Genomic DNA, 26,702 nt, shown 5'->3' with positions numbered 1-26,702 from the left:
TAGTAATGCAATCCGTGTCCATCAATGTGGGAATTTTCTGCGAGTGCTAAAGCGTTTTGGAAATTTCTGTTCTCTTTAAAGGCGTTGTTCAGGACGTCAGGGCGCTTGGTTAGTGCTTACAGTTTAGTGCAAAAGTCTTTAGGGCACAAGATATTTTCTGTAGAGACATCCGGTGGGGCGTTTACGATGCATTTGACGATTCAGAGCTGCGGGGTGAGCAGAGGGGGGTGACGGCAAGAGTTATTCCTACTGAGAATCACTGGAGTGACTCTAATTCCTATCCCTCCAGAGATTTCAGGCAGCACGTACGTCACAATAGCAAACCCTCTAGCCTTGAGGCGCTAGTCCAAGACGCTGTCCGTTTTAGTTTCGCGAAAATCGAACAAACGTCGCGTGCTGGGCAAGAGGAAAAAAAGCGTCGCGGGTCGATATCGCATCAGGCGGCCTTTCCCTGGGGCACGTGGGGGCATTTCAGCCTCGAAATTCGGTGTCATCTTTGGCGTGATTCTCCTCTGTATGCGTGCGTCGCGCAGAGTGGTGGTGGTAATGGTTTTATTAAAAATAATAGTAAAAAGGAAGGAAAAGATTTTTGCTAGCCCCGGCATCTGCCATCGATACTGAAGCACCTGAGCTGGGGCAGCGGAAATAAAGGACAGCAGGCAGAATGAAGAAATGAAATGAAAGAGGTGAGGGGATAGGAATAGAGGACAGGGGGAGAAGTAATATGTACAAACTATTTACACAATAAGAAATGTGTCCAGGTTGTGCCGTCGCCTCGGGGGCCTGCTGGACGGCCCAGAGTTGGTCACCGAGGCTGGGGCTGCGCAAGGCAGCGGCCCACCGCGGCGGGAGGGTTCCGGAGTTAGCACCGTCAGGGCTTTTGCTACAGTCCCAGAGCATGTGGGGTAAACGGTTGCTATAGCAGTGTGGCAGACCTTTCATATATTTATCGGGCATGTTCCGGGGTAGAGTCTGTGGTATTGTGCCGGGTTGGGGTACGTGAGCGTCTGCAGTTGTCTGAGGGCCACCGCGTGCGCCCTGTCCAGCTTGTCGTTAAGCGGAGATTTCGCTCACCTCAGAGAATTTACCGTGACATCATGAGAATCGGTCGACGACTTTGGCTGGATGACTTCCTTTGAGGGGTATTCGCCGCTGCGTTCTTGAGTTATATCCGGCTGTAGTGGCTTAACTGTAATATTACGGCAGACAGTGACAGAATCGAGTTCTTCTGCTATAATGTTTTTCTACCTCCAGGCGTTTCGTTACTTCAGTGTCATTTTGGAAATCATTTCACCTTTCTGGAGCTTACTTTCGGTGTCCTCATTCCACTCAATGAAATAACGATCTGGCTCATGCGTTCGTTGTCAATATAATGTATGTTCTCTCCATTCCTTTACACTTAGACATAGAATAAACTGGTATGAATCCTCGATGAGCGGATGCAGCCGAGATCGTGCGCAGGCGTGATAAAGCTCAGGAAAAACAAACGAACTCTGGCGTTAGACAAGATGTGGGAGGCGCCGGACGCGGGTTTCGTTTCGCGACGTCTCGAATACAGGTCGGGCTATGCTGTATCACTTCCGGTGCCGGCAGAGCAGATCGCGTCTACTGCCCATTGCGCACAGACGGAATTCTGAGGGAAGTCAGCGCAACCACGTATTGAGCCCCCATCTTCCAAGAGAAAGGAGGATCCAACAGAAAATTCGATAGAGTTCGCGGTGACGAAAGCGATGAGTGCGAAGCCAATGTGTTCGCTTTGAATGAAGGGGCACGTGGGCAGAAGTCGCTTTGTTGATTGCTTTATTGAGCACAGAAAGACTAACGCTGTTCTTTAACGCACTCACACACATGCCGGCGTCCACGTACCATCGGGCGCAAAAGTAACAGACCCTCCAACCTCCAAGTTCCGACCCGTGCTACTCTGCATATAGGGGCGCCATCTGACAAAGCTCTTGTGTCGAACTTGGGCCCACTGCGCCTGTCTGCAGACCAGAAGTGTTCTGTCAGGTGGCGCGCCCACGCAGAGTGGCACGGGCCGGAACTTGGAGGGGGGGTCTGTTACTTTTGCGCCCGATGCTACACGCACATACAGGTGTTCAATGTAAGTGGCCGCAATAAGTGCCCGCTAATCGCAGCAACTCTCGCGGCTGCTACGGGCTGTGTGGTTGTGGGGAAACTGGAAACCTTTCGTACGAGATAAAATTTCTCTATTTTCTAAAACTGGCGTTTAAACGTGAGTTACAGCCCTTTTCCTTGGCATGCTCTTCCTATCGGGCACTAGCGAAAACTGGATCAGGATGTGATTTCACTTTCTTTTTAGTGCACTCTAGTTATTTGCTGCTCAATACTTGAGAAAACATGATTGTTCATTGCTCCTGATTGTCATAGTGTCATAAGATTCCTTATACGGGAATGGGGGCTCCCTGTGGACTGTCGTCAGGAGCCGTACGAGGACACATTACTTCACACCATGCGGTATGACAGAGATAAAAACAAAAACAGGAAAGCGTCGAAGAGGTCCTGCGATCAGTTTCGAGTAAACCAAGGGGAACTGAATAGGCTTGCTAGAGTTCCCGGTACGCAAACATCGAAGACAGCGGTAGATAGCGGCTGATGTGGCGGGAAAGCAGCAGTAGTTCCATGCCATGACAGATGGGCCTTGCTGCAGGCACTTCATCATGAGTAAGCGGATCTGGCTGACAGGCAGGGGGCTTGTTATAGTTTGGCGCGCGCCAGTAGTTAAGCAAAAGCGCGGATCGTCGTGCTAGCAGCCCATCGCAGGAAAGGGAGTCGCAAACTTTGTTGGACAGACTTAAGCACAAGCTGCACAAGGCGAGCGATCGAGTGCGTGAGTGAAATTGAGTTAGCGTGTTAGTGAGTTGAATGAGAGTGTGCGTGTGAAAAAAGTTAGTTAGTTAGCTAGTTAGTGAGTGAGTGAGTGAGTGAGTGAGTGAGTGAGTGAGTGAGTGAGTGAGTGAGTGAAGAAGCCAGCGAGCAATCAACGTCAACAACCTGTAGCCCCCGGCCTAAGACATATCCAGCGACTGCATGTGCAGGTTATGTTTTCAACCAATAATTTAAAACATTCCTGTTGATAACATTACTGCAGGTGGTTGTTAGGTGGACCAATTTTAGGTCTATAGGCCGGTATTTGACAACTTGAGATTGCAGCGTTACCGAAAGAGCCTGTGGTTTAGGTCCAGAGAATTACTACCCTTTCGGGTGGACCTAACTAATCGCGATTCCCGTCTCCTCATCACAGCCCACTTCGTATGCGTCAACCAGGGGCACATTATGTCGGCTACAAAACAAGTGCTTCAAACGCAGAGGTGTCCGCTATGATGTGACTCTCCATCCCTATGTAAACCTTGTCCGGCTCACAGCGCTCCGTGGACGGTTGCGTCTCCGTCCAATTTTACAATAAATCCGCACCATATCACAACTGCGAGTTAATGAGCCGCATCGGCACCTGTTAGCAGCGTAAGTCAAATACAGAAACCTCAGGCCCAGCTGTCAGCTGCGTGTAATGACATACGTGCGGCACTACACTCTGCGCTGTCGTTACCAGGGCCACTACCATTAACAGCAGCGGCGAACCGTGAATGAAGGACAGTGGGAGACCAGGCGAGCTCGTAACATTCCGACGCCGCCTGTCGTCCGCAGGCCCCTGCAAAACAGCAGACAGAGGTCCGCTGTTGTCCGCGCCGGCTCAAAGCGGGGCCACAAAGGCAGGAAAACAGAGAGGTGGGGAGAGAGTGACAGAGGTAAAGGGAAGAGGAAAGAAAAGAAAAGGGGGCGCGCCCGGGTTTCACCGGGGTCCGCGCGGTCAGCAGCCGGTGTTGATCTTGGCTCGGCGGGGAACCGTTGCGAGCTTCCCTCCCGTCGGGCCGACCAAAACAAACACCCCCTCGACACTCCCCGACCGGTTCCGCGTACTCCTCACGTTGCTTAGCGTCAAGTTTCGCGTCGTTTACGGCGATGCGGCAGCGCGCGTGGCTTCCCGGCCAGCGCGCGCTGCTCTCTGTCGGGCGTTTTACTCGGCCATCTGTTCCGTGGGATGCTGCATACACAAGAGCTAGCTGAAAGTTGCGGAGAAGCCGACAGTTCAATCTTGGGACGGGGCTAATACTGAATTGGAGCGACGGCGCATGCGCGAAGCGACCGCCGAAGCAACCGCGTACGTGTGTGTAGTAGGGCACAACTCCTTAAAGGTCGCCGTTGTACTGTGTCCGGGTAGCTGATGTGTCAAAGTGTCCTTATAAAAATTCGGCAACCAGAGGCTATGCAAACCTGGCGGACATGTCACTACGCTCGGCCTGTGCTGCTAAGTCACTGGGCTAAACCGCTTTAGTAGTAGTGGTTTATTTAAAATATTAATAAAAAGGAAATAAAAGAATTGTGCTAGCCCAGGCATCTGCCATGGCTATGAGAAGCACCTGAGCTGGGGATAGCAGGCAGAATGGAGAAATGAAATGAAAGAGGTGAGGGGACAGGAAGAGAGGATAGGGGGGAGAGAGGTACGATATACAAGTATTCTATTTACAGTATAAGATGTGTACAGGTCGGGCCCGTGTGGTGTCCATACCTAAACTGTTTTCAGATCGAACATCGTGGTTGCCGATGTAAGTTAAGTGACAATGTATCGTGTGATGACTAGGAAGTAGCCGGTTGGCAAGTATTGCAAATCCAGGGCAGTTGTACACGGTAATCCAACGTTGGTAACCCAAACCAACGCAGCCAGGTATTGAGAATAAACAGGTCTGGGATCCAATCCAGCCTGATCTGGCGATGACTCTGAAACAGCTACACATCTAGTCAGCCCCGTAAAAATAAGTGATAAAGATTTGGTTACGACGCATGGCAGGTCACCAGTCGAGCGACCAGCCACCAAACCAAACAAAAAAAAACGATTGAGCGGTTTGACAGCGGCCGATGGACGACCGCGTTTGAGATCTGAAATCTGGGTCTAATTCCACGTGTCTGTGCAGTTGAAAAGTTTCACCGGCAAATCAAAGCGCCTTTGTGCGCACGTGCAAACGGGACTCTACGGTTCGCGTAAACCCACTCCTCTTGAGAGTTCTCACAGAAGCTCATTTCCCGCAGTGTTTGCATGCCATTCCAAAGACGAAGCATAGTCTTTCGGTGATGGGTCAAATCGTGAACCGAGTTTGAACAGACTAGAGTGTACGGGAAAACACTTCCTGAACAAGCGCTGATCTACTGACGATTGGAGATGGGGGCGCCCGCAAATGCACAAACATTTAGAACTCGCTTTGAATTAGCATTGTGCAAACAGCTGGCACTGGCAGCTTGGAGACGCCTCTAGCTGTATCGAATGTGTGTTCTCTGTGAGAGGTTCAGATCTACGACGAGGACTTCAAAACATGCTGGACCGCAGAAATGTACCTCGTCTGAATGCACGATGTTCGAGATGGACGTCTCACAGAACGAAGCAGCGCACAGCGCTGTTAGGACCAAATTCTCACCTCAGAGTGGCGGGAGATCGCTTTGCAATAAGAACTGGAAACTAGAAATTAAAAACGGAAGAGTTCATGGACAAGGTGTCTGTGAGGAAATGACAGGTGCTGTAACAGTCTCAGTCTCGCTGGGCACTGTTAGGGAAAGGATGAAGGAGGGAGCGAAAGGAAAAAAAGGCGCCATACTGGAGGTCTCCGGGTGATTTCGACCGGCTGGAGTTCTTTAGCGTGCACGGACATTGCACAACACACGGTTGACTTTTTGCGTTTCGGCTCCATTGAAATGCGGCAGCCGCGCGACCGAGATTTGATCCCGCGTCCTTGTGGGAGAGAGAAAATGCCGAGGAAAAGATGGGGGAGGGCAAACGGCGTGCTCGGCCAACCAGACAGCGCTTACAGTGCGCTGTCAGCCACATGGAGCTGAAATTCAGTCTAAGCAACAGCTGACAAAAACGTCGTGTTTTCGATCGGCAGTGAGCCGTGGTCAACTTTTACGTGACACCTCCTTAATGCAGCTGAAAAAAAAAAACATCGCAATGGGTGTGGTTCTGTAAATATTTAACATCTTGCGTGATTGCTAAACGCGAGAGAGGTAAACGAAGTGACTTGTGCGCATAAACAGAAACCGAAGCTCTACACTCATCAGGCGCTTTTCGGATTTTACACTGTTTGCGGGTGTTACACTGTTAAGTCTCCTTCACAGACTAGGGTTTTCTCCCGCACCAGGGGGCAGCGAATCTTTGCCTTTAAATTTGCGCTGTTATGATTAATGTGCTCTCTTTCGAAAGCTCGTCGTCGAACACGAACGTCCCCCAAAAAGTCTAGCAATAACAACCTGAACGCGTGAAACGACCGAGACCGTCTTGTCTCCCAAACTACATTAATAAATATATTCTCTTCGGAGCTTTAGTGTCGGTCCTCGAGGGTCTGGAAGAGCCTTAGCGCTTTTTTGTTTTTGTTACAACCTGTTCTTGCATCCGCTTTCCTACGAGTCCGATGCCACGTGTTAGCAAGCAACAGCCATCGTTACGGCGGTCGCTAATGGCTTTCCGGGCGCTGCTTGTCCATTCCCTTAACCTGAGCTGACAACCGCAGCTGAGCAAATCTGGCCGAAGCCACGTCATTGAGTGGCGTGCCCAGAGCCAGCGGAAGACTTAAGACGATGCTAAAGCTGCATGTGCTAGGAATGGGGAAGAAAGGGGGGGGGGGGAGTAGCTATAGGCGCTGCTTTTGGGGGGGTGGAGCCGCCAAGCGATTTCTGTCAGGTGCCCGTGGCAGGCCGGTGCGGCGCTTGTTATCTGTGCACCGTCCGCTCATCATCGAGGAGCTCCCCTGTGCGAGCACAGAAAGCGATGTGCTACGCGTTGTATCACATGGTGGACGACGTTCAGCGTTCAATGAGGTCTGTAATGGAATCTTTGGTCTGCGCGGGCCCACGTATAACGCCCAGAAAGGAAAAAAGAAAGCCTCGCACGGTCTTGAGTTGCCCTGCCCCAGTGATTGCGAAGAGGCGATGAGATTGGCGAGAGCTTAGGACGCAGCAGCAGCAGCTTTCCTGCAATGTTGCGTATGAGCAGCCACAGTGTGAGTCGACCTCAGACCGATGCTCTTACGAAACAAGGACAATTATTTCTGCAACTATGAAGAATTGATTGATAGAAACAAGACTCGATGGGAACAATGGAGGACAAGTCTGCCGCTATAGAGTGTAGAAACATGCCTCTGGCTGAAGCGGCTGTTTTTTTTCTTTGGGAAGGGAAACAGAAGCGTGAGATTAAGCGAGATAATGAATACCGATGATGCAATCGCTTGCTGGAGCGTGGCTGACAAGTGTAGTGCTCGCAACAAATATCCGGTCGCCTGCTGAGATAACAGAATGAATATCAATATACGGAAGCGCAGCCGTGGACTACGGGAGATTTGATTAGAAAATTTGATAGGCTGGCGCAGAACGGAGTAAACTGGAGATCGGTGAGAGAAGCCTTTGTCCTGCGATTGGCATAACTTGAACGATTATGATGGCAGTAATGCGATAAGATAATGAACTACAGGCGGGTTGCGGAAGGTAAATGCACAATTGGAAGAACTGGAAAAAATTCGCGCATTTCTTACGCAGCTTTACGGCTGTGCTCGGGAGCCGTAATTTTCTTCTGGATTGAATGTGTTGGCCGCGTTGCAAATAGAGCGCACCGCATTTAAGTCATGGTTCTGCGTCTTGCCGAGTAGTTATCGCGTTATTCTTTTGCGAGGCGCTGCTAGAGCGATTCATTTAGCCTTGTCGCCCCGTCGCTCGATGTCTGAAATGCGAAAAGCAATACGTCTTCTTAGAATTTGAGCAAAGGTAATTTGAAACGACAGCAATGGCGGTGCTGCTTTTTTTTCATTTATTTTTTCCTTCCCTCTCACTCTAAAGAGTTTAAGTTTTAAGCCACCATGGAACGCGTTTCCGTTGAGCTCCTTAACCGTGACGCCCTTGAAGAAAATTACACGTGAGCACAAAACGCTTCCACCATTTACCCGTCGGGGTGTCTCAATGGCTGTGGCGTTCGGCTGCACAGTCGAAGGTCGCGGGACCGAAACCCAACTGCATCGGCAGCTTTGCGGCGGAGGAGACATACAGAAGAGCCCGTGTGCTGTGCATTGTTGTTGCTGCACTTTAACGAGCCCCATGGGGTCGATATTAAATACCGCGGGGACCTGCATTATATGACTTCTCACATACGACATACCACCACCCAATGAACTGCCCTTTTCCATATATGAAATGGGAGGAGGAGGGATAATACAAAAGTGCACCATGACGGGACTGGGTGCGTACGCGACCGCGCAAGTAATGCGACACAGCCAACCACGGGAAAGGTGAAAACGACAGCCTCTCCAGCGCTCTCCTTCTTTCCACGCTCATTTCACTGTCTCTCGCCTGGGAACGTACCTTGCGTTTCGCCAAATCACGCCGATTAGAATCGCGACACGAGCAGAACCGATCGATCGCAGCGGTAATGGGAAGTCACCTCGTCGGAACACGGAGTTGGTGCTCGCATTGATATGAGAATGCAATTAATTAGTAATTAATTGATTAATTAGTTGTCAATTGTTATAACGAAAAAGAAGAGGTACCGTTAGCCCAGGGGGTCGGTGGGGCGACCTTATGGCCAGGAGTCGTTGATCAATGGGTTGGGTTACCCGGGTCAGGCCGGCCTGAGATAGTGTTGCCACTACACTTGTATTGTGCAGAGGAAATTCTTTATATTCGTGGCTGATACGAGCTTACTTGTCATACAGGTCATGAGAGAGACAGAGGCCGTCTTAAATGCACAAAGTCCGGAATACAGCAGGGATCCAGGGCAGCTTGAGCGTGCTTAGCCACAGCTCCCTGATAATGTACGCAGAGGTAGGTGCAGTGGAGTGAGTCAGTTTTTCCGATTGATAAGGTGGTTTCGAGCGTCCGGCGATGTCACGTTGTAGACTGGAAGGTCACTCTCCGCGGATCGCGCTAGGGCGAAGCAGCAGCAGCCTCGTTCCGGTTGGCACAGCGCCGGCACACGCGTTAGCAAGCTGCGCTCTCGCTGTAAACGGAATTCCCCCGAACGCGTCCGCCGCAGCCTCTTCCGCGATCTGGAGGGAGCCTCTGAAAAGAACTTCCGAGAGGAATCCAAGCTTGCCGATCATCTGAGACCGGGTCAAGTTTGTGGCTTGCTGACCTGGCAATTTATTGAAGCAAAAGCTGTACTAGGGTATGTCGGCGAGGATTGTGCCCGCAAAATGTGTCGGCAGCAGTTGTGGGCAACTCAGAAGAGGTAGCGTCAAACGAGGGGTTGTAATCGAAAGAGAATGGTGTGAAGATGCTGCTCGAAAAAAAAAATTCGAAATCGGATGAATAGTTAATTAATTAGAGCCAAAAATGTCCTAAAAGTGGCCGGGACCAGAACAAAAGTGCCGCGAAATTTGAAAACGCTGGAAGGAGGCGGATCTACAGCATAGCGCCAAATCTGAAAAACCGGAAGTGTGGACGGAACCAAAGTGTGGCGCTAAGTTTGAAAACTCGAAATGGGCAATCACGTGACCAGTGATAAGTGATCCATAAGTAACCAGGCGATAAAAAAATAATGATAAATTAGAGGCAATTACGTAAGTAATGAGAAGCAAAAGGTAATGAATGGTTAAATAGACAGGAAGAATATATAGTGAGTGGGCGGGAACAAAGCGTGGCGGAAAATTCAAAAACTCAAAATGGTTTGTCAGGATGAAACGAGGCTATAATAAGAGTTAATCGATAACGAATCAATCAAGTGAACGGGAAACAACCATGGTGCCAAATTTGAAAGGCAACCAGCGTCGAGTAGGGGTCTACGCTTTCGCATTCTTCCAATGCGGGTAGCCGCAGTGATCTCAGGCAGTAATGCCGTGGTGTTTGGGCCGCTTCCAGAGCTTCCTCAAGAAAGGCACACACACACGTGGTAGTTGGTGTTTACATTGTCTATTTATATCGCTTGCACTAAACTCTGCACTGGGCAGTGAGCTATTCTGAATGCTGTAGGCAACAAACGCCCTTTCGTGCTCGTCAGTAAAGCAATGCCTGCAACCAGCATTCGAATAGTTTCTTTAAAGGAAAAAAAAACATGTAGTAGAAATTACAGAAACCCGCAGTACAGAAACAACGCTCCACCGCGTTAAATTGTCTCGGCAGTCTCTTAGAGCATGAGAGATGAATGTCTACGCGGAAGAAAAATAAAATGAAAGAGACTTAATCAAACAAACAAACAAACAAAACAGGAAAGCGAAAGTAGCGACGCGCGGTACGATCGCTCAACTGTGGTGGCGGCGGACTGAAGAAAGCGAACCCGCGGTTCGAAAACGGAAAGCGCGGAGCGTGCTGAGGGAGGAGGGGGATGACGGACGGCGATCGCTTTTGGGGGCTCCTTTTAGGACTCGTTCGCGTGCCGCGTTGCCGGTGGCCGAGCGGCCCAGTGCTATCCCGGCCGGGTGTATACAATGCGCTCGCTGCGCGCTGGACGCTATCTGGCCACGCTCCGTGTCTCGAATCGAGAGTTCCTCCTCAAACAACAACAACAACAAAAAGGAGACAAACCGAGGCCTCGCCGTAAAGGGGAGCACCATTGTGAGAGAAGCATCGTGTCCGTCTTGTCCAATGAGCTGCGTGGGCCGGTTAGAAACCAGGCGCTTTGTGATGCTACTTGAGAATGGAAACGGTTTCCGTGCTTTCGCATTCGTCGCGTGAATAGGCTGGAACCGAATTCGGTACAGCGTCTTTCTCTGTGGCGTCCGTGATGGCGTGCAGAACTTCTCGAATCGGAGCTAGGCGTGCAGAACTTCTTGAACCGGAGGAACTAGTCTCACTTAAAGCGCAACATTTTGTCAACAAAATGGGGAAAAAAAATGCACACGCCCCCTCTTTAAGAGAAGATACGTGCTATTAATACTTTTTCTTTGAAAGAACTACTCCACATGCAGCACTTTTTAACCAAAATATCTTCGCCTTGTTCGATCGCACTGCAGTGTAGTACACATGGAAATACATGTGAGGCTCTGCTGATATGTGCTATGCTCACGAGTTCTGCTCGGACCGATAGCGTTTGACAGCTTTGAACCCAAAGTTTAGCCGCCAGCAGGGAGACATTACACGAGACAACTATTTGCCACTTTGTAGAGGCACTGCTCGCGGTCAATCTGCAGAAATCCTTCCTGTTTTTTTTTTAAGTCTACCGCTTGCGCAAACCTGTGGTTTCGAGCAGCTTGGTGATGAGATGGCCGCTGAAAGGCTTCTGATCAGCTTTAACGTCGCGTGCTCCTGTTTATTGATGCTCACACTAGAACTTCAATTTCAAGACATGCCAAAGCGTGACCAAGCTCGGCATCTTGCGGTCTCTCTTGCTCACTCTGGAGTAGCATGCTAGGCTAAAAACCAGGCAGACCTCTCCATTATTCATTAAAGTCTCTCTCTCTCTCTCTCACTCACTATTCTTCCTGTCTTCTCAGTGAACTCAGCTTACAGACTGGAGAGCAGAGGCCTGGTTCACTTAAGAGACCGAAATGCGATGGCCATCCAGCATCCCCTTGGGTGTCGTCCACCAGGAGATTATGATTTAGCTCGTGCAGTGGGCTACGGCCAGTGAGAGTTTGCGTGCATACACTCGAAGACATGCAAACAGATTTTTTTATTTCGGGCCGGTACAACGTCATGATTTCATTCCAACTGAATTCCTTTTCAGCTTATTGATTGGATTATGCTGCGCTCCACCTCCGCTGCTGCCAGGATTGGCTACTATTCCCGAGAAAGATGAGGAACGAATGAAATCTGCACAAAAGAACATTCGCATCATGCCAGGTCAGGCCCCTCCCGTGATTTTTTTGTTAAAAAGACTCCAAGGGTCGATATATATATATATATATATATATATATATATATATATATATATATATATATATATATATATATATATATATATATATATATATATATATATATATATATATATATATATATATAAACGTATTTGGTTGCTAGAGGCAAAATGCAAAGTTGTGAAACGCTTCATTTTATTTTGAGTCGACGTTAAGGACAGAGCCTGTCCTTTCTCAAGACTGCAGTTACAGCGATCTTCCTCTTCTTAAGGCGTTGGCATTGGCACACATGTACGACACATGTTTCTTTTGTTCATTTGTCGTACATGTGTGCCAATGCCAACTCCTTAAGAAGAGGAAGAGGATCGCTGTAACTGCAGTCTTGAGAAAGGACAGGCTCTGTCCGAAACGTCGATTCAAAATAAATCTGACTAAATAAAGCGTATCACAACTTTGCGTATATATATATATATATATATATATATATATATATATATATATATATATATATATATATATATATATATATATATATATATATTCTGTCCAGCTTTTGCCCACTCGATGAATGATAAGAAATAAACAGAATTGGAAGAAGGAATTGGTACACTACGCCGGTTCCGGCAGAATATCCGGAAGAGAGGCTTAGGCGTCGTCCTCGGGCCCCACGCGTTTGACAGGAACGGAAAACCAAATCGCGGCTTCGTCCGGCACTTTGTCCTCGTTCGAGCGAGGCGCGTGCCCGGACGCGCGCTGTCTGAAGCAAACCGATCCATCCTGGAAAACGATCCACCCAGAATACGGGTCTATATTGAGCGCTCTTCCAAAGTGGGCACTGAACGATGCTGGAGCACCAGCGTCTCTCCATTGTTGGAACTCTCTCTCTCGCCACACTTTACGATCCGCCCCGGGAGCCTGAGCATCCCTTTCGAGCTTTTTTTTTCGATTTTGTGCATTTAAGGACTTGAGAGTATTTCGACCCGTGCATTCTTGTTTGAATATTTGCTCTTTTTTTTAGGTTTTAGGACATGTGCGTGCAGATCTAAGAATATCGTGTATATATATATATATATATATATATATATATATATATATATATATATATATATATATATATATATATATATATATATATATATATATATATATATATATATATATATAAATGGAGCCAACAATCACCGAAACCAAGGTGTATAGTTGAACGTTATTTTTTATATTTTTAATGTGCTGTACTTATCAGTGGGACAATATTACATAGATTTATAAATCGCTTAAAGGAAATTGCTAATAAAGCAGCAGAAAAACAACCATGCCGCCAGTGGGATCCGAACCCACGACCTCCGAATATCATGTCCGGTGCTCTTACCAACTGAGCTACGGCAACAGCTGTCCAATCTGCTGCTCTCGTGGGTATTTATGTTTACTTGGTGTACACGAACCTTGAGAGTGTTCACCAGCGCCACACTCGACCATAGCGGCGGACGTAGCACGTCCTGTAATATATATATATATATATATATATATATATATATATATATATATATATATATATATATATATATATATATATATATATATATATATATATATATATATATATAATGTTGATAGTATCGCTGGGCTGATGACGGGCGATTGAATCGAGTCGTCGAATCTATGTGAACGTTGACATGATGTTAAAATAGAAACGGTATTAGCCTTACAATATAGTCATCTCGGCAACTTCTCTGATTGTGCCTCGTCTTGGAGTACTGCCTCAGAAGTCCAGTGCCCTCTAAACGTTTCATGGGTAGCTTAGCTGCGGCGTACTTCGCAACTCTTGACTCAACGGGGAACACAAGCTGAATGACCCGCCCAATTCTTCACCACACCTTCTCATGTTACGCAGTAGGACATGGTACTAGTCAAGTAAGAAAGAGCAAACCAATGACGAATGTATCTCATATCACGTGAGAATTCACGCAGTTGCTATTCCGATATCGGAATTCCCAAAGGTGGAGGCCAGGTGGGGAGGGGGGGGGGGGGCAGTTTAGTCTGGGCTCAGTTTCTCATCAGCATTATCAGATAACAGCCACCTTTCTTTCCCGATGCCTTTAAGCTGCCTTCGAAGCTGCACGTGCCTGATCATACAGCGTTATATTTCCTTCGAACGGCACGCGTCGCCTGTTCTGGCACTCTCCTGTCCGGAAGCGACTAGTTGCTGCAACCAAGTCGCGGGAGCGTTTCCCGAAAGTGAAATGATCGTTCCCGCGAGGAAGCCAGTGTGCACGAGTGTATTTTATGTCCGCAGCAATAATCCGGACGTCGAGTAAGGGTGATTTAGAGGGTGCAATCTGCGCTCCTTAATGGCCGCATTAAATTGTCGGTAAGTGCTCGCGTCGACGTTCGAGCTCGAGCCGCCACTGGTAATTATGTTCAGACGGTTAATCATTATTGTACTCCACCTCATAATAAAAAAAGAACGAACAATTACAGTTCACAGTTCGTGGGGCAGGTTGGTGTGCCGTCGTTCCCAAACTTTTCGAACCCTCGTGTTTGCTTTGAAGCTCCGGAGAAGGAAGCAGGAAAGTTCTCAACATCTACGCATTTGCAGGGCTGAGAATGTTATGCAAGCTGCATTCCAGGGCGCAGATGCAAGCACGATGACCCGGGAGCGTTGAAAAAATGTAAAAACGATGAATCTTAAGCACTTGGTTTAATAATAAAGGAAGCTATAACACCCATCAAAACCAAAAAATAGAAAAATGTTTTCGTTTGTTTGTGACGTTGATCAATGGAAAATTAACAGTGACCGAGTTATTCCTGTGACGTCAAGGGCGCCATTTTATGGAACCGCACGCAGCTTCAGCAGAGAAAACCGGAGGTTGCGACTACATGCACTACAAAATGGCCGCCCCAGTGACGTCGGTGCATACTACCTGTATTTATTTTATGCCTTCAAGATAATGCACGATCGAGAAAGTCTATTACACAAAAATTAGAAGAAAACTTAGTATAAAAGCAACATGCCTCTTGTGGGGTCCGCAGGTTGGGATCCTAACGGCGGCATGTCGTTTTTTTTTTTCCACTTTGTAATCAATTACCTTTCAGTGATAACGTATTTACACTATTTAATTTCGATTGATCAACATCTCAAATGAAAGCCGTTTGTCTATAGTTTTCTCGCTCTCGGTGACTCTTGGCTTCCTTCATATGTTTGTCATAACAAGCCCCTCGTTTCCATACCCTTGTCTGCACAGGTTTAATAATTGCTATTCCCAAGAATACATTGGAATGTTCAGCTTTTAAGACAGCCGCAACTGTCGAAAGATGCTGAAAACAATCCAGATTATGTGATTTTATAAAGAAAAAGCAGGGGTGGATGAACGAGGCGACCGGGCAGCTAAGCTAGCTGATGCACAATAAATATCCTTCTTACCTGTCGAATTCCATTCTTTGAGGCCGTCTGCACAGTTCTTTTTTCCCCCGTTACTTTTTCCGAATTGCTGTGTCACTGGAAACGCGCTGGAAGTAATTGAATTGAATTGAGTTAAATACACGACTGTCGTTGAGCGCGCAGCAATTTAATACCAAAAATTAAAAAGGAAAACAACACTGCCACGAGTGCAGCTCGGCTGGGGCCTCCACAGGACTTTTTACTATCGCACAAAAGACAAACGACCAGACGTGATGGTACACGGATGTTGAGGGGGGGGGGGGGGGGGGGCAATCAATTCGACACAGGGACGATGGAATGACAGAGAAGGAGGCTCATAATATAAAAGTAAAAGCAAGACAGACGCGACTTGGCTTTTGCAATCAGTGCCCGAGACAGCCGGCAAACAGAACGGCCTGTGCCACGGCCCCAGCGCCAACCAACCAACCAACCAGCCTTCCTTTCGTGTAGTCATTGTTTTGCGTTTCCTTCGCGCGTGCCCGGCGTCGTCGCGCCCCCGATCTGGGCGGAATGGCTCGGCGACTTCCACGGAATAACCATACTCCTCTTTGCCAGGATTGCCGGGCCCGCATCGAACGCACTGGCGTCGAGTTCCGGGAGCGGGGGCGGTCCAGAGATATGCCCGATTTTGCGCTGTTTTGCGAGACGGCCGTTGTTTCATCTATGTGCGTGTGTGTAGCGGCTGAAGTTGATGCTGGTGAGCCCAGAGACAGTGCGCGTCTATATAGTCCTGCCTTCCCGCCTTCTCCGCTTTTGTTCGCAGTCACACTCCGGAGGCGTCTGAACCTGTCACGGAAGCGAGACGCTAACGGTCGCTCGTACCAGGACGGCCAGTTAGCGTCAGTGATGCAGAATAGACACACGTTGCCGTGTCGGTTCGGTCTGCGGGACAGGGGGGGGGGTGACGTTACTCCGGTGTTGGGTCGCGGTTTCTTCTGTGCCCTCGCGAGTCGCGAAAAGCCAGTTGGACTTCCGCACGGACCGTGGCGTCACGCCCGACTGGCGCGGTATGTGTCATCGCTGGTCGTGCTTTACGGAGTCGCTGGATTTCCCCCTATATATGAGACGAGTTCCTTGCTGTCATATCTTGCTTCCAGAGGAGAGGACCGCGCGGCGTGCGTATTTGGACGTGCGTGCCAAGGTATAAGAGACCGAGCAGCGGACTGGCGTATAGAGGGAGATGGATCTTTCCAGGTCCTTCTTCGCAAAGAAGGCTGGGTGAAGGGCCAAAACTATAGGACGCCGGGAATGTTAAGCCTAACCAACCAGGCACGAAAAAGAGAGCAACAGAAGGCTGGAAAGGTAGAGAGGTTAACCAGGCGATGCCCCGTAGGTTACCCTACACGTGGAAAGGGAAACAAAGTGGGAAAAGGGGAAACAAAGAGCAGCAACGAAATGAGTGTTTTACGTGTCCATCGACCAACATGACAAGAGGACAGAGGGCGCATACTTAAAGCTTAAGGTTTATAGTCGGGAACTCAACCCCGAGTCCTTTAAAAACTTCAGGAGCACGAGTTTTCACCAAGTATGGGGCCTTCACCTTTTCCTTTTACCCGCAACCCATGGGTGGGGTGAGAAGGGAGGCTGGCTTTGCGTGCAGAGCCATTTAAACGGTTCAGTCCGCCTGAAATGCTTATCTGCAGCAGCTACTTGACAACAAGGCGCAATACCAAATTGACATTTGGTTACGTTGTGCGCCTGCATTTTTCAAAAGGCATTTCAGAATCTTCAACGCTAAGGCGCCCGTGTGCTGTGCGATGTCAGTGCACGTTAAAGATCCCCAGGTGGTCGAATTTATTCCGGAGCCCTCCACTACGGCACCTCCTTCTTCCTTTCCTCTTTCACTTCCTCCCTTATCCCTTCCCTTGCGGTGCGGTTCAGGTGTCCAACGATATATGAGACAGATACTGCGCCATTTCCTTTCCCCAAAAAACCAATTATTTCAATTATTATATCTTCAAGTAAAGCTATTTCGGGCAATTACACGAAAAAGTTGAACTTTTGAACAAAATTTTGAAGCTCACGCTTTGTACATTATAGCTCGCTTGTAGATATGCGAAAAAAAAATATGAAGGTCGGCTCTGCGGTGACTAGCCAAAGCCATTTCTCCGCTCCCGATGTAAATAGATAGACGACTGCGCTCTTTTGAATAAGGCTTTGTTCAGAGGAGACCAAGAATAAGCAGGAAACTTTGTAAATAACATGAGAAGAACGGATGCATTTAGCATCGGCTTTAAAAACTCTGACGTAAGAACGTAATCCTCAAGGGCAGGCCGAAGATTTATTTGCCGATTCAGGCGCACATATAGCGAGATATTCCGAAGGCGCGCCACACATGTGCCACGCGTGACACGCGGATGTCTTGCAGCTGCATGGGCACTCAGAATTGCAAATTTTCAGCGTACGCGGATGTGTTCGCAAACGTACATATTGAAATTCCATTAGGCAAGGGCTGCCATGCTTGTGGGCGCGCATGCCACTACACGGATGTACTCTACGCGCAAGCTCACGGCGCCGTACAAATGTTTTCTGGAATATTTTGTACTGATATAAAATTTCGAAATAGGCTTTCTTTACTTAATCATTTCAAGTAACAAGCCCAAGAAAAAGAAAATAGACTACAGTTAATGTTGCCATATTCATTATATTGCTTCGAGGTGTTGGACGACAAGAAAGCAATACTCACAAAGCCTCGAAGAGTAATGAGACGATTAAAACAAAATAGGAAAAATAATCTAGGAAACGGTTTTAAAATCAATCATTTGATTACCTACAGACATTGTTCGCGCTGCTGTTTAATAATTATAAAACAAAACAACGCGACGAACAATAGACTCACGAGGACTGTTTCTGTCACGTGAAATACCAGAAGACTTGCTCTTCTATTTGTTGCGGGAGGTGCGGGGTTCGATCCCCAGTGCCGCCGGGTACCCACCGGTGATGCAATGGGTACAAGCTTTCCCCTGGTCTGGTGCGCGGCTTATTGATGTCGAAATGCTTGGAAAATGCGTCTTTAAGCCCATCTTGAGAAGTCGAAAAATACCTCGTGTCATGGCGCTGTTTGTCCATAGATGCCCTTGCGCCATAAAAATGCATAATCATCATCTCTTCAATTCGTTGGGGACGCTGAGCAGTGAAATTATTCGACTGCAAGCTGATAACCACTCAATAGTTTGCTGGTTTGCGGAATTTCTATCAGCATCCAGAACAGTATCTTCATCTATCTGCCTTACTTTTGCCTGTTTCAAGAGCAAAGCGAAACAACCGCAAAACATAGCCCAGCAGTGCCCCGACACCGTAGTTGAACATTCTCTAGTATGCAGATAGTTCCAAGGAACAAAACAATTTGGCGTGGCCGCACGACTCCCAAACACATAGGTTGGCATCCCAACATGCCACACCAAATCTTCTTTTCAGTCTTATCTTCCCCGCACATCTGTGAAATGGAACCGCCTTCCCCCCGATATTGCAGCCATTCCTGATAATAAAATCTTTCATGACGCTGTAGCTAATATTGTTTATTCTGAAGAAAGTTGATTGTGTGTTTTATCTGCTTCCACTGTATTGTATACATTGTTTCTATACAATGTACGTTTTCTGGATGGTGTTATTTGTTTCATTCTGGAGGAAATTTATTTTGTAATACCTATTTTCACTGTATTCTATTTCATTGTTGTTTATCCTAAACCCACTCCCCTCTGTAATGCCTTTGGCCCTAAGGATACAATAAATAAATAAATAAATAAATAAATAAATAAATAAATAAATAAATAAATAAATAAATAAATAAATAAATAAATAAATATAAACTCCTGCAAGGAATACTAATGAAGTTGACGCTAGCTCCCTGTTTGACCCCTGCGGAAGTCTCCAATATCGATGCGCTCATAATTTTGTTCGGTTATTGCAGGAGAGTTAACGCTGAGGATAACCAGGAGTAAAGCGGCTTAGCGTCCCGGTTTAGCTTGTAGTCGTTTCCTCCTTTTCTTGTCAGAGATACGTGAGCAAGGAAGAGAAGAAAGTCCTTAATGGTGAAAAGAGACGTTGTTTGCGCCATTTCGGTTTTGCATATACCCAGCATATACGTTGTATCTCGCGCTACGCCGATTTTTCTCCAGCTTTTATACGTCTAGCGCATTCATAACACATGACGAATGCATTACCCGGCTAACCCATTGCCTGCCTCTTACCCACCGCCACTTTTCTTTTTGCCTTTTTTTGTAAAGAGTTGTTAGATTATGAGCGCACTCTCCCGAATGTGCGATACCCGTTGTATTTGAGGCGCTGCCACGCACAATATGCAAAACATGAGCACCCGTTACAACTCATAAATGCGCGCCTGAGTAGCTCACAGGGTAGGTTAGGACCTTTGTTGTTGTTGCTGTTGTTGTTAGCCTCTGCTGGAATGGCACATACCCATGGTGGGGGATTGGCCAGGGTGCCTTGCACATTCAAACAGTAGGTACACATCGACGCCTTTAAGATGGATGTGGTTGAAATTTTGGCATTGAAGAAAAAAAAATTCGAGAATTGTAGCTAACAAAGGAATCTTCCTAAATAAGGGTATTGGCGCTAGAGAAGTTTTCTTTCTATTTTGTTAGAGCGCAGCTCTTAGGCATCCGTTGGCGCATTCCGCGTCGTAGTCGTTGTCGACGTAGTCGACGTAACACGCCACCTGACAACTGTGGCAGGCAGTAGCAGAGCGAAACGCCACCTGCCACGGTGAGAGCGGAGGAATGGACAACCGAATGGTGGCGCCACCTGCCAGTGGTGGCAGGCGGCGTGCGAAAAGCTGCGCTCAAATCTCGCATTACCGAGTATCATAATTGTCTGTAAATATTTTTTGCACCCAGGCCACTGCATTTCAATGGAAGGCAAATTTTCGTCTCGTAATGCACTATTAGCAACCCTTAGCGAACACAGGGGACAACTCTAAAATTCCCAGCAAAGAGAAAATAAACGCTGCTAGAGCCCACAATGAGCATTCGCTCTTCAAGTAAGCGGAGAGAATGCTATATCTGTAAATTAAAAAAAAAACTGGGATGCTGTCTGCAGAGCTGAGCTGCGCGAAAGCCTAGTCTCGCAAATATGCCCTCACGTAAGGTCGCTTTCTGAGCGGCCGAAGTAGGCGTGCCGCTGGTCCTTTAAAGAGCGAGAGAGAGAGTGAGAGAGAGACAAACACTGCGAACCCCGACATTTCGGCATCGATCAACACCCTCCAGCGTCTGTATGGCCTTCCCCTTTAATGCTGCCTTTGCACGTCACAAGAAAGAGTAAACTAACATACTGAGCTGCAAGTCAGGTGCTTTGGTACAGATATACAGCAAGGCGAAGACTAAAGGAGGTCGCGTCCGTTTATCTTCTTTATCTCTTCCTCCTGCACACTTTTTTATCATCAAATGAACGATTGCGCAAAGTTGGTCCTCTCTCGTTTGGAGAACGAGTCCCTTGTCATCTCTTCTTTTTTTTCTTTAGCAACCCATACCCCCGCCCGCACGCACGCAAACGCAAACACACGTGGCCGCAGTACCAGGCTCTTGCGTCGGTACCTCGGAGGCAGCCGGGGCCCCGTCACGTCTCGCACCTCGGGGTCCGAGAGGACGGACTCATTAGGCACGCCAGTCTCGCGTCCCAAGTAGAAAGCGTTAATTTGCCCTCAACTCGCTCCCCCCTGAATCGTGCAGCAACGAACGGCACACAGCGCCGTCGCAATCGTTCTCGCCGAGTCGGTCGTGCAGACCGGGAACGAATACGTGGTTCGTGAGCGACGTCGTTCTTACGCCAGGGCGCGAGTGAAACGTGTGTATAGAAGTGCAGTAGAGGATGGAGCAGTGCCCTGCGCCGGTTGCCAGCCGAAATGCGCGAAACATGCAAATTCCGAAGCGATTAAGAGGACTGCCTGTCGCCAAGAAAACTGTCGGTCATTACTCTTCCCCTTTTTTTTCTTGAATGGAATATTTTCCACATCCGTAAAAGGACATGTACAGCACAGAACACGTAAGAAAAAAAAACAGCTCTGATATTTCGGGACCAATAATCGTGCCGCCACTCCGTGGAAGCTTCCCTGGCTTCCTGTGCATGTACATATTTCCCTATAGAACCATATAATTGAAGCTCTGTCATTAGCATCTGCCTACCAGCAAGGAACGTGGGAGGGAGCCCTACCTGCACGACATCAGAACTAGCCTAACTCTGTTGCGCGCATTACTCCTCCTATTATAAATTTTTCGCCGTGCAATTCCTGGAAACTTTGGTGTGAGAAGCGTGCTAAACTTTTTTGAAGCAATTAACTAAAGCCTTGGTCTATACAGCCCACTGTGTGAGCTTGTTTGATTGTGGCCTGTTTTGCGTTCGAAATGAACCCATTCGGGTCGGACTTGGTCGAATCGAGCCATAACTATTTTGGTTCGACACAGAACCTCGCAAAACACTGTGCTGTTTGTGATCCCTGAAACCATGGCACACGTGTGGTCTCGTCTAAACGCATGACCACTGTTATGTTTTTACAGCACTAGCTAGCAGCATATTTCTCTTTCGACAAAAACATGCGTGTGCACCATCTGTAGAAAGCACCTCCGGAAATACCCCACCCTCCTGAAGCCTCCACCAACCAGAAGCACTTGCAGCACCGGAATGAAAAAGCGACTGCGAAATCGAATACAGAGACACGGTTGGAGGGTGATCAATGTAAAATCGAAATGTGCAGTCGCGGGCAAAAGCCTCTGGAACGCGTGTTTCGTCAACGAAGCCGGTAGCTCTATTATATTAACCGCCGGCTGACGACCACACTTGTGGGTGTGAAACAAAGGAATTTCGACTTTCAGCTTAACTAGTGGAGCCAGCAAAAGCCGGCTAATAATAGAGTTATCGTCTTCGCTTACCAAGCACGTGGTTCAGAAACTTTTGTCCCCGGCTGTACGCCCAATACTTCTCAGGAGGGATTGTGCTTTTTGGTGCTGCATGCTGTGACGAATAGTGAATGTCTAGTTTTCGCGCTGACTTCTTCACTTCGAACCAGCACTTAAACGCAAATCTGTCGCATAACATGGTAGGATCGCCAGTGATTTTTTTTTTGTTCGATCTAACATTGCAGAGCCAACTTCAAGCATTTTTTCGTATAAACACGCAAATACTTCCCCTGTGGCTTGCCTCTGATATGTTCCGCTTGTTTCGATCTGAAATTAATGCGGCCTCTTCGACAGAGGTTTTAAACCAATCAAATCCATTAGGACTTTAAGGATCCCAACGGCCAGCTTCGTTTCGCCTGATAGAATCGCATAGTGGTGACAGCAGTCCGGCAGTGAGGAACACAGCAAAAAGAGTATCGAAAAGAAACTGTTCATTGGGCTGACCACGCCAACAAAAAAAAAAAAGAATTAACGTCTTGGCGCGGCGGTCGTCGAAGACAATCCCCACCACCCTAGGTCGCGCTTAATTCCGAGATAAAGCGCCAAAATCATCTAAAATAATCTCTGTGTAGAAGCTGTTTCATGTGGCTGCGATCATTCTAAATCAAACTGGTTGCATCTCGCGTCGCAAACAAAGAGATGAAGCCATGTGTCGGCGGCCTTCATCATGAACAACCGAAAGTACGAAGCTTCGCGGTAATAGGATCAACGAGCCCGAGGGTCTCGATCTCGATGCATAAAGACCGGACATTAAGCAGCGCGCGGGCGTCGGGCGCTGTTGTTCGGTGTTTTGTTGTTCGCCTCCAGGGCTGCCAGCGCTAACGGAAGTTCGCGGGAGAGTGGGCACTTGTGCGGAATCTTCCGGCAACTGGCTTCCGCCCACCCACCAGCAACGCTTTCCCGCGTGCCACGTTTCTGACAGGAAAGGGCCCCTACCAGTGCTCCTGTACAGCACCGCGCCCATGCACAGCACACGGAGATGAAAGGAACGTATACTGCGAGAAAATGAAGACTGGGAAGTTTTCCTTCCGATAAGTGTCGTAGCGACGTGAAGTAAACAGCGACAAAGTGAAGGAGGCCACGCGTCGTGTAGTGTTACCGGGTGGGATCCAAAAGCCAACATTACGCCCTTCCAGAAATGGTCTATAGACAGTCTATAGACTTCTTATGGACTCTATTGCCTTTCTCTAGATTTTTCTTTTAGTCCATTCATAGTCTATGGGCTATCTATAGACAAAAGTTCACTAAAAGTGTATGGCTATCAATCTATAGATTGTCTGTAGACTGTCTATAGGATTTGTATTTCCTATATACTGCTCTCTAGGGTTTGTCTATAGTCTGTAGACTTTATAAACAGACGCCTATGGACAGTCTATAGTCTGTCTAAAGAAATTTTTGTAAGGGCGGGCGCTGCTCCTCAAATGTGAAATACGGCGTCGATGCGCAGCCGGCTGACTTCGCAGCGCCTTTTACATGGAAACATGAGGAAAGCTATAGTTGCTCACTACAGGCATACATAAAACGAAGAAGGGTTTTCTAAGGCGACGATTGCGTTCGATTCCGCCACCAATGGCCCTCGCGTGTACAGTACAGTTATGGACAAAAGTTTCTTGGGTGCGAGTTGGCGTGAAAGAATTTACTTCTGTTTTACCTCGCTAGACAGTCAGCTAGTATTTGTTGTAGTAGATGGAGCGCGAATTTCCACTCATTCTTCCGAGCTTTTCATTGACCTGTTTTGCCTGACCGCTCTAAAATAAGTGGTTTCCCGCAGTCCCGCATCCGGTAAACTTTTGTTGAAGAGTTCACATCACCACTTAACATCACCCATGAATAGACAGAGCAAACGAAACTTGTAAAAACGTCAAAAGCATTCACTTAGTGCATTGCATCGAAGCACACGCTATGAGGTCGTAATCGGTGCTTTTGTATCGTTTCGTAACAGTTAGACTTGTACATCTAAGCGTGTGCAGAACTATTTTTTTACTTGTGCGATGCCAAGAAAACCAACGCATCGCACGCTGACGAAAAGAACGCCACTGTGTAAGTACTACATTATGACAACGAAGAAACTGCCGATTGCAGAGGAATTGGCATTAAAAAAAAATAAGAGCTAGAGAGAAAGCGCAGCGTTATAACAGCATCATCAGTGGTTAGAACGGGCATCGAGCAGGGCCAAAGCACTGTCGGGTGCTGTGGAGGCACTGCGCTATAGCTGAGCGGATGAAATCAGTGCGGAGCGCGTCGCCGCAGAAGGAAGGGCGGTTTAGTTCCGCGCACACGCAGACGCTCGGCGCCGGGATCCGTGCTAATGCCATACGCGGGCACTCCCGTCTTGGCACAGTTTCAACGCCGCCGCTACGCGTACATTTCGCAGCGATCGCACTCGTCCTTGGTCGTGTACCCCCTCCTCATCTTTATATAGATATTTTCTCTCTTTATTCGTCTTTTTCTCTTACTGTCCCAACCTCCGCGCGTCTAAATCTCCGCCGTCACCTGCGCCTTACCGCCAGCCGGCCTGTTCCAGACCGTCCGCGGCGTCAGCTCGGTAAAGCAGTCATCCATACAGCGATCGCTAGATGCCTCGTAATAAGCTAGCGTTGCGCAAAGCGAGCAAGAAACACTGCGTGGCGCCCGAGTATACGATCTTCCCAAGCTAGGAAGCCGCGTCGTCGAAAAAGCGCCTGGCGTGGATCGCGCCCGTTAAGTGTGCGCGAGGTGAGAACCTCGATGTTCTTCCACTTGTCGCCGATGGAAATAGGCGTTGTTTTCTACTTTCATTCGAGCTTCTTTCGTTGCGCCGCTTACACAAAGCGTGCGAAGGCTGGCAAGAGTGAAGGCAGCGATACGCCGACAGACAGGGAGGGACTGATGAAAAGCAACACGCTTAGGCGGCGCTGTCGGGTGAACCAACCGTATACTGCGCACAGCTGCTCGCTCTACGCGATGAGCCAAAGGCGGGCTCCTGCTTTATTTTGGCTTTCTCTTCCACAGCCGACTTGAGGAAGAACGTGAAGACGTCTTAGGTGGCTCCGCGAAGTACTTGCAGTAGCTATATAGTGGCCAGTCTATTATGGTTTACTCTTGCAAATTATTACGAACGATTAGCTATTAACAGTCTGATTAGCAAACTCGCTTCGTGTACCACCGCGCAAAAACGACGTGACGTACACACATAAAAGAACCACAAACAAGAGCTGTTTGTTTAGTCAACATACTGGAGTCCCGGGGTATTGTTTACCCGAGTCCTGCCATGTTCCTTAAGAGGCGTGTTTACGTATCTGCCAGTTTCGCCTTGCACATATGAGCCGAAATTAGGGACGCGAAAGCTGACCGAATTCAGGATTCTGTTTGTACCAGAACAAGCGGCCTTAAAAATGTGGGCCTAGATTATGTTTGGCGTACGGGTCTTTTTTTTTTTTTATCCGAGGCAATCTCCACTGAAGTGTGCATAGTTGAAACGCTGCACCAGCGCTAAAAAAGTAAAGTTCTGCAATAGAGGGACTTTGTTTCTACCAATAAAACGCTGTTATTCAGCTGTGAAAGCAAAGAGCGGGCAATTTATTTCGACGAAGCGAGCGCGGTGTCTGTGTATAGATATATAACGTACAGTTCCGGAGCCTTTGGCGCGGAAGCGCCTCAACGCGGAGCTGATTCGTGGGACGTGTCTAGCATATTGATTCGTCTCAAGCTGCGCTCAGCTTTTATTGCCGATCAAGCAGTGCACCGCGCTGACTCGGCGAGAGCCCCTTCCGCTCCTCTTTATCACTAACATAAGGGCGCATAATAAATCATGGGAGAGGCCGGCCGTCGTAAAGGGCCCGTAAAGTGCTTTTCGCTTACGTACGCGGCCGAGAGGGGCTTCTTGTTGTTGTACCTCGTTGGTGGCGTGGACAAGCCATATTCAAGGTCGCAATCTAAACTTCCTGGAATTGCGCGTGTTCTATGCGTGTCTATAGCAGGTACAGATACTCTTAACCAGCGAAAGTGTGAGGTAGTGTTCCCTGCGACTTTCTGCCGATAAGTGTATTTTATTGTATGTAAACAATCAACGTGGGTGGCTTTAGGAAGAGGGCGGTCTAAAAAAAGTTTAGAGAGAGAGAGAGAGAGACGAAGGAGACTTTAATGACGGTCATATGAAGACCCCGTAATACAAGAAATGCTTTGCGCAACCGCCCCTCCCAACCATGACCTCAAAGAGGCCCACACATTCGCCAGTGACAATCAATAGGAAATTTTCTTCTGAAGTTGCACGGCCATAAGCTTAACTATAATGTCAGCAAGTTGCGGACAATTAGTGGTTAAGAGTCTCTATACGAAGATCGGCGCTACCCAAAGCGCACAGTCACAAAACTCTGTGCAGCCAGATAGGCGTTACGTCAATCTTAAATACGACGGCTTTCCCTCTAAGTACAAGCTTATTGCGGAACGGACGGTGCCCCGGATGGCTCACTTCCACACAAGTGGAAAACTCACCGAGTACGCTATAAACAAACGTGGAGACATATAAGCAACGCT

At 48.0% G+C, this 26,702-nt stretch overlaps 1 protein-coding gene and 1 non-coding gene across 3 annotated transcripts in view; one reads left to right on the top strand and one right to left on the bottom strand.

The window, feature by feature from the left end:
• The window catches only part of rdgC (retinal degeneration C), a 174,401-nt gene that overhangs the window by 74,348 nt on the left and 73,351 nt on the right, over positions 1-26,702 (top strand). The gene's annotated exons all lie outside the window — the stretch shown is intronic.
• Positions 13,154-13,227, bottom strand: TRNAS-UGA (transfer RNA serine (anticodon UGA)). The gene has a single exon. It is a non-coding gene; the product is annotated as a tRNA-Ser (tRNA).

The sequence above is a fragment of the Amblyomma americanum genome, chromosome 4, assembly GCF_052857255.1.
Source record: "Amblyomma americanum isolate KBUSLIRL-KWMA chromosome 4, ASM5285725v1, whole genome shotgun sequence".
NCBI classification, from domain to species: domain Eukaryota; kingdom Metazoa; phylum Arthropoda; class Arachnida; order Ixodida; family Ixodidae; genus Amblyomma; species Amblyomma americanum.
This window is presented reverse-complemented; position numbering and strand designations above follow the sequence as displayed.